The sequence below is a fragment of the Spinacia oleracea genome, chromosome 3, assembly GCF_020520425.1.
Source record: "Spinacia oleracea cultivar Varoflay chromosome 3, BTI_SOV_V1, whole genome shotgun sequence".
NCBI classification, from domain to species: Eukaryota; Viridiplantae; Streptophyta; class Magnoliopsida; order Caryophyllales; family Amaranthaceae; genus Spinacia; species Spinacia oleracea.
In genome coordinates this window covers 12,461,341-12,468,512 of record NC_079489.1, presented here as the reverse complement: position 1 = coordinate 12,468,512, position 7,172 = coordinate 12,461,341, and positions in this window count along the sequence as shown.

Here is a 7,172-nt window from a genome sequence, read left to right as displayed (position 1 = left end):
ATGGCCCCGACCCGGATCCGTGGATCCAGATCCGTTTTCAGCTGGACCCGACGGATCCTTGTAGGATCTGGATCCTTGGTTTTAAAAACGGATCTGGATCGGGTCCTAGTCATTACCCGGATCCGGATCCGTTTACCAGTTTTTATAAAAAGAAAAAAATATATAAAAATAAAGACTAAGATTGTAGCATTATTGAAGTTTGTTGAACTTTTAATATTATTTATGTTGGATTTGTTAAATTTGTTTTTAGTGAATGCTTGTATGGATAAATAGTGTTGTTATTGAAGTTTTATTTAACTATGGTTTAAGGTTAAAATGAAAATTCGGGTCTTTGATGAAAAAATAAGTAAGGATCCGTTTTGGACCCGGATCCGTGGGCGGATATGGATCTGGATCCTCAATTTCATTACCCAGCGGATCCGGGTAGGATTTGGATCCGTGCCTAAAAAACGGATCTGGATCCTAGAGGATCCGGTCCAGATCCTACCCGTTGCCATCCCTAGTTAAGAGTGAGGGTATGTGTCTATGTGTCTCAGGTCCGATTATCAACCTCATTTGTAATTTATATTGCCCTAGTGGTTTATTAGGGCCAAAAAAATAAATTAACTTATCTTCATCGTACTACATCCGTTTCTGAAAACATTTTTTAAGTTTTCGCTTTATTCTATTCATGATTTTTTTTTTTTACCTCTAGTTTATTCATCTTTTATGTGTAAAATTTACATTTATACCATCATTTGGCTCACTGCAAAATATTATGGGATCCCACCACAACTTACTAACACACAATACTCTAATACTTTGTATTAGCTTTTACCATTTACATTGTTGGACAATTTATATTCACTCATTTTCTCACTTACTACCCTCGTCATCATATGATCACCAAAGTTCCTTTTTATCGTGCAAATAGTAAATGTAAATATCATTTAGGAACGGAAGTTGTATAAGAGAACTCATAAATGGACGTTACAATTTGGAAGTTTCCTTATTAACTCTCACTGTTTAAATCAAAAATACAAGTTGTTGAAGAAAAATAATCAAATTACAGAGTAGTATATGTGTATAGTAATACAAAATATTGTTCGAATAGGAAAAATATTTTACTTATAGAATGTGGATGTTTTTCATTTTTCTAGTTTTAAAGAAAAAGGAGATCGGATTTATACATTTATGGTTTACTTTTCCATATTTTAAATAATGTTTAAGCATTGTTTTTATAAATATAATATACGGAGTAATACTTCCTCCATTTTTAATAAGAGTTACATTTGCTATAATCAACCATTTTTTAGTAAGAGTTATACTTTTATTTTTTGTAAGTTTCTACATATTAATACAATATTTTTTCCATCTCATGGTGCAAGTCACACTTATATTAATTTTTCTTCTCTCTCGTGAACTCCACATTTACCTGTCTCACACCATGTGTTTTCTCATGATAAATAATTCACTCACTATCAACTTCTTACCATAAATATTTAATTCATCATCCCACTTGCATATTAATTAGTTTATTAAATTCAATTCAAACCTTCTAGAATTGTGTGCCAGTCAAAATGTAACTTTTATTAAAAAACAGAGGGGTATTTCCAATTCATTTGACATTTTATTGTCGCACACAACACATGCAAATAGGACTAGTCATAATGTGATAAAGTCACTCTTAAACATTGTGGTGTCTACATAAACTACGGGTATAGTTCCCTTGGTTAAAATTTAACTATTATTATAATGGATGATGTTTGTCTTATTTGTACCTCTCTTAAACTCATAAACATGTATTGTTTGAATGTTATTACTGCAGAACGTGTATGCATGAAAAATCTAAGGTGGATGGGGATCTTAAATGAGTTTAATTTTTGTGAAGGAATAATAAGGCCTAGAAGGAATGAGAGTGAGAATCAAAAGAGGTGTGGGGATCTCTAGGATCCAAGCAACCATTTATCACGTACGGGCATGCTAGGGATGATGCATTGTAGAAATACAGTTTAAATAGATTAGATATACATGTGAAGAATAATTAACTTGGTGAGTAACATAATCCATAGTTTAATGAGTCCGCAAATTGTGTTAGGGATAGAGAGATAATGGTCTGAGTCCTTATATTGTATAGTAGATTTTATTTTTCTTGTACAAGCATTGTTGCCTATGTATTTTTATTTTTTTTGTTTTGTTTTGTTAGCGTTATGCTCTTCCTATAAGGTATGGAAGCACGGTTTTGAACCAGGATAGAAAATGGTTTGATTTTTAATATATCATATATACTTACCCAACAAAAGTTGTTAATAAAAAAACATTGTAACATTGCTTACATATAAAAGTAATTTTAAAAAAATGTACTCAGCCATCACATGCACCGAATGCAATATTTTAAAATTCAACTCACTATAGGTTTGTAGTCCATGTAGAACGTCATATTTACCCTAGCTTGTTTCTTTACTTTTCAATTTTATTTAAATAAATATTTAAGATTAATTATTAAAAAATGTTAATATGTTAAGGAGATATTGTTGTAAAGTTTTAGTTGTGGGCAAATCATTTCGATACATGAGTTCCAATAATATACGATGATTTTAGTTTTTGGTAGTGTTGGTTCTGATTATGCTTAATTAGAAACACTCTTTGAGATAACTTTATTTCTTAAAAATAAATTATTTTATTGCTCAATGTTTTGTATTATGATTATGATTGATTTAATCATATGTTTGCTTATTTTTTCTACATGTTTCATGATATGATCATCAACAATATTATTTCCATGCGAACAAGTGTTTTTAGGTGATATTTTAATTGTTTGGTTTAATCAACACTTTGCACTTAATTAAACCATTTTCTCCCTATTAATAGTCTACACTTTGAACGGGCCAGAAAATAAGCTTATTCAGTTACTCATTTTTTTTATACCTTTTAACTTGGCATTTCTTCTTATTTAACTTTTGTATTTATAACTAAAAAATGAGAATAAGGGAAAGATTTGGGCTTGAAAAAGATTCAAAAATCAAAATCTTAGGTTGAAAATCATATCACGTGAATCAAGGATCTGAACCAATTGAGGTTGGCATGAGTGGTTAAGGGCCTCTTGCTTCTTAACCAAGGTCTCGGGTTCGAGCCTTGAGTGTGTAAAAAATCTCACTTGGGAGGGATGCTGCCCATCGAGGTACCCATGCAAACTCCTGCGGGAGATTAGTCCACTCTCCAAAAGCAGTGGGAACTCCTCGTAGTAGAACCAAAAAAAATGAATCAAGGATCCGAGCAATTGTCATTGATGCTGCAAGGATGGATATAATTGTCTCACGAGGGTTAGATCAACGTAACCTATAAAAACATATATGACTATTACTTCAAACAAATGAAGTATTCTCGTCCAATAACACACCACATATATAACATTGTGTTGTTCTTTATTATAACAATATCGATCTAATTTCGAGATGGAAACAAGATTACCGATCTTATGCCCCATTCTATTCACCTTAGTTTCACATATTTTGGGAAAAGTAAGGTTGGATAAGTTTAGATATGAGAACTACAAGAAAAAAAAACCAAGTACCATTTATAAATAAAATTAGTTCTTGTAAATAATAAGTTAAGATAAATTTAGATAAGATAAGTTCAGAAAAATAAGTGAAAATCACGTGAATAGAATTCAACCATAAATTGCATCGTTTTAATTTAAACTAATTGGTCACTTATTCCCATATATTTGAATTACGTTCATCTAATTTAACCATTTGCGCTCTCTTTACGACTCTATCTCATTCGCGCGAGTGCACCCTCATACAACCATACACATGTCCATATGATCCACAATATAAGTTTATACCACTTAGTTTTAAAAGGAAAGTTGACAAAATCAGTTAACGTGTTTGGCATTATGAGAGAAAATAACAAGCTAGTGTGATGTTATTTGACAAGTCATAAAGAACTACCCTAAATACATCTTAATATAATTTATACGTATAGTTGATAAAAATGACACAAACTATAGGTTAGAAGGATTGTATTCTCATGTGTGTGTATGTAACTATTTTTGTAAGATTATATTATTTTAGAAAGAGCATGCATGTGAAAATTAAGATAAATTCTGACATACTTTCTTTGTTCTTTTAATTTTTAGTTGACAAAAATTATTTAGCACAAGAATGAGGAGTGAAAGAGAAATTATAAAGACAACAATAACCATAACTTATACCTACACAAACTCCCAAAGAGCTAGACTACCCACTCCAAAAGTGACTTTCATTTGTTGATTATTAAGGGAGCGATCGAATATTCTCAATGGAGTGCATGTCACAAAAATACTCTTTGCTTAATTAAGTTTGCATCCAATTATCGCATAACTATTTTAGTTTTGCACCACTTCAGTTTTATGGATTACGTTGAGTAGGGACCTACTCTACTTTAACCATAGGATATAGTTTTTCATCTCTTACAAATCTAAGCCCCTTTTAAGAAGAATGAATTAATTTTTCATGGAGTGTATTTTTTTTTCAATTCTCATTTGCAATGTCAAATTTGGATCATGTAAACGAGGTTATTGATAAGGAAAAAAATTAGGTCGATACTAGTCTCTCTTAATCAAACATAAATCTAAACTAATTAGTAAAAACAAGTAAAACAATAAGCAAGGGTCAAAATCCACAAGGACTAAGGTGCACTAAATTATGTTAATCGAACAATAAGCTAGGTCGGAACGGGAAAAGCAACTAACAACTATTAATAAACTAACTATCAAAGGACAAATAAGGTTAAGGAATGGGGTCAAACACCAACAATTATGAAACAAGTATATGAGCAACAATTAAGAATGATGATACACAAGCAAAGCATGGATGAAGCGTTGGTTAGAGATAGATCTCCAAATGACTCCCGCCTTGGATCAATTCTTAAAATAGTCAAATGCGAACTCCCGTCCTATACACAACTACCCTTAGGTCAAGATTAGGCACAAACCAAACAATAGTCAACTTAGGTAACGATCCCTCGATATTCATAAGTCTACTACCCCAAAATCAAAGTCATACAAAAGGAGCTAATTTGCATACAACAAAGTTTGAGTTTCCTCAAACAAACAATAATTTAATCATGCAACATCACCAAATTCAAACTCAATTACCCAAATCAATCATTGTGAGGTTTTCACCCAAACCCTAACCAATACACTACTCAATCAACATAAAAACTAGAAATTTATAGAACTCAACAACTAGAAACATGAAACTAACCAATAACAACTAATCTAAACATGGATAATTAAACTAAACATGAATAATTAAACTAATCAAACAATAAATAAAGCAATAAATAAGGAAATAAATGAAGAGAGATGAGTAATGAAAATTCTCATTGATTAATTGATGGAGATCTCCAAATCATCAATTCCAATTTTTTATTCTTCAAAATCCAATTTCAATCCATATTTTTTTTCACTTTCTCTCTCAAAAGCTAATCATAAACCCTAGAAAATTAAGCTAATTATCTAAAAATATGAACATGGATTTTTTTAAGAGAGAGAAGAGTAAAGAAAATCTCATTGATTAAATGGTGGAAATCTCCAAATCATCATTTCTCATCTTTGATTCTTCAACATCAAATTTCAACCCATTTTATTTTCTCGCTTTCTCTCCAAAAATTAACTAAAACCCTAAAAAATGGAATGAACTAAACTAATTATGTACCTGGTCTAAATCGGTCCAACTTCAAGTATTTGTACCACTAGCTAAAAATGAAAATAAAAGAGAGAAAAGAAAATAAATCAAAACAAAGAAAAGTAATTACATTAAAAAGGGAGAAAAGAAAATTAAAGGAAAAAGGGTATAATCCTCCCAAAAAAAAATGTCAGACCCCCTCTTCTTCCTTCTTTACTTTGTTGCTTCCCTTCCTTTCATTCCTCACTACTTTTCTTCCCTCCTCTAAACATCATCACTGTCCATCATCCCTTATCATTCGCGCTCAACATCATCAATCATCAACACTATTCAATCATACATCCATATCCTCCAAGAAATCGTCGAGCATCATTTAATCCGTACAGAAAATCGCGTTCAAACGTTCGATCGAACTATAAACCGCCATAGACGGAGGAGTACAAATCCTCTAGAGTTTTAACAAAACTCTACAAGGTAGACTTGTATATAAACCATACATTTTAAAATATTTTGGAATGGGAGCCCTTCAGGTGGGTTTACCATTACCTCATCTTTGAAAATCATGAAAAATATTAATGCACCTTGTATAAATTGGAGTAAAAGTTGGCAATTAATATGGAGGTTGGAAGCTCCTCAAAGGATACAAATGTTTTTTTGGCTAGCAGCTCAAGATTGGTTGATGACTAATGTGAACAGGTACATACGTAAGTTGACTAATGATCCTTGATGTTCAGAGTGTGGAACGGGCAAGGAGACTATCGAGCACATTTTAAGGTTTCATCCTGCAGCTCGGGTAGTTTGGTGTCGACCTGGTTGGGTGGATGCAAATATTGGGCGAGGAGGTCCGTTTAGGGATTGGCTAGTAGCTAACATTGATAGGCACAACTCAGTACGAGGGAAGATTGGGATTTGATGTTCGCGATTACGTGTTGATGGCTTTGGAGATGGAGGAATGCCATGTGTTTTGATAGGGAAGTACAAATTCTAGTAGATCAAGTGGCTTTCCTATTTTCGAGAGTTGGAGATATTGTAAGGGCTATGAGTAGTAATTCGTTGTTTATGCCTACAAGAAAAAGACAACGTGTAGAGAAGTTTATTAGATGGGACTTTCCAAAAGAGGGTTGGGTTTGTCTCGATACGGACGGGGCTTCGAAAGGTAACCCGGGTCTGGCTGGAGCAGGAGGGATGATATGGGGGTACATGGGTGAGCTATATAAAGTTTTTGCCTCAAATTATGGTAATGGTTCATGTATGAAAGCTGAATTATTTGGTGAAATCCGTGGATTTGCTATAGCTTGAAATGGAGGGCATCGGAAGGTCCAGTTAACAGTTGACTCGGAGGTGGTTATTCGTATGTTACTAGAAGAGGTACCTTCTCATTCTCCTTATATTCATCTCATACGTAGATGTAAGTCACTCATTCGTCGACATGAGTGGGTGATTATAATTACACATTGTTACAGAGAGGCTAATCGAGCGGCAAATTGGTTGGCCAACTACGAGGTCAATTCCGACCAAAAG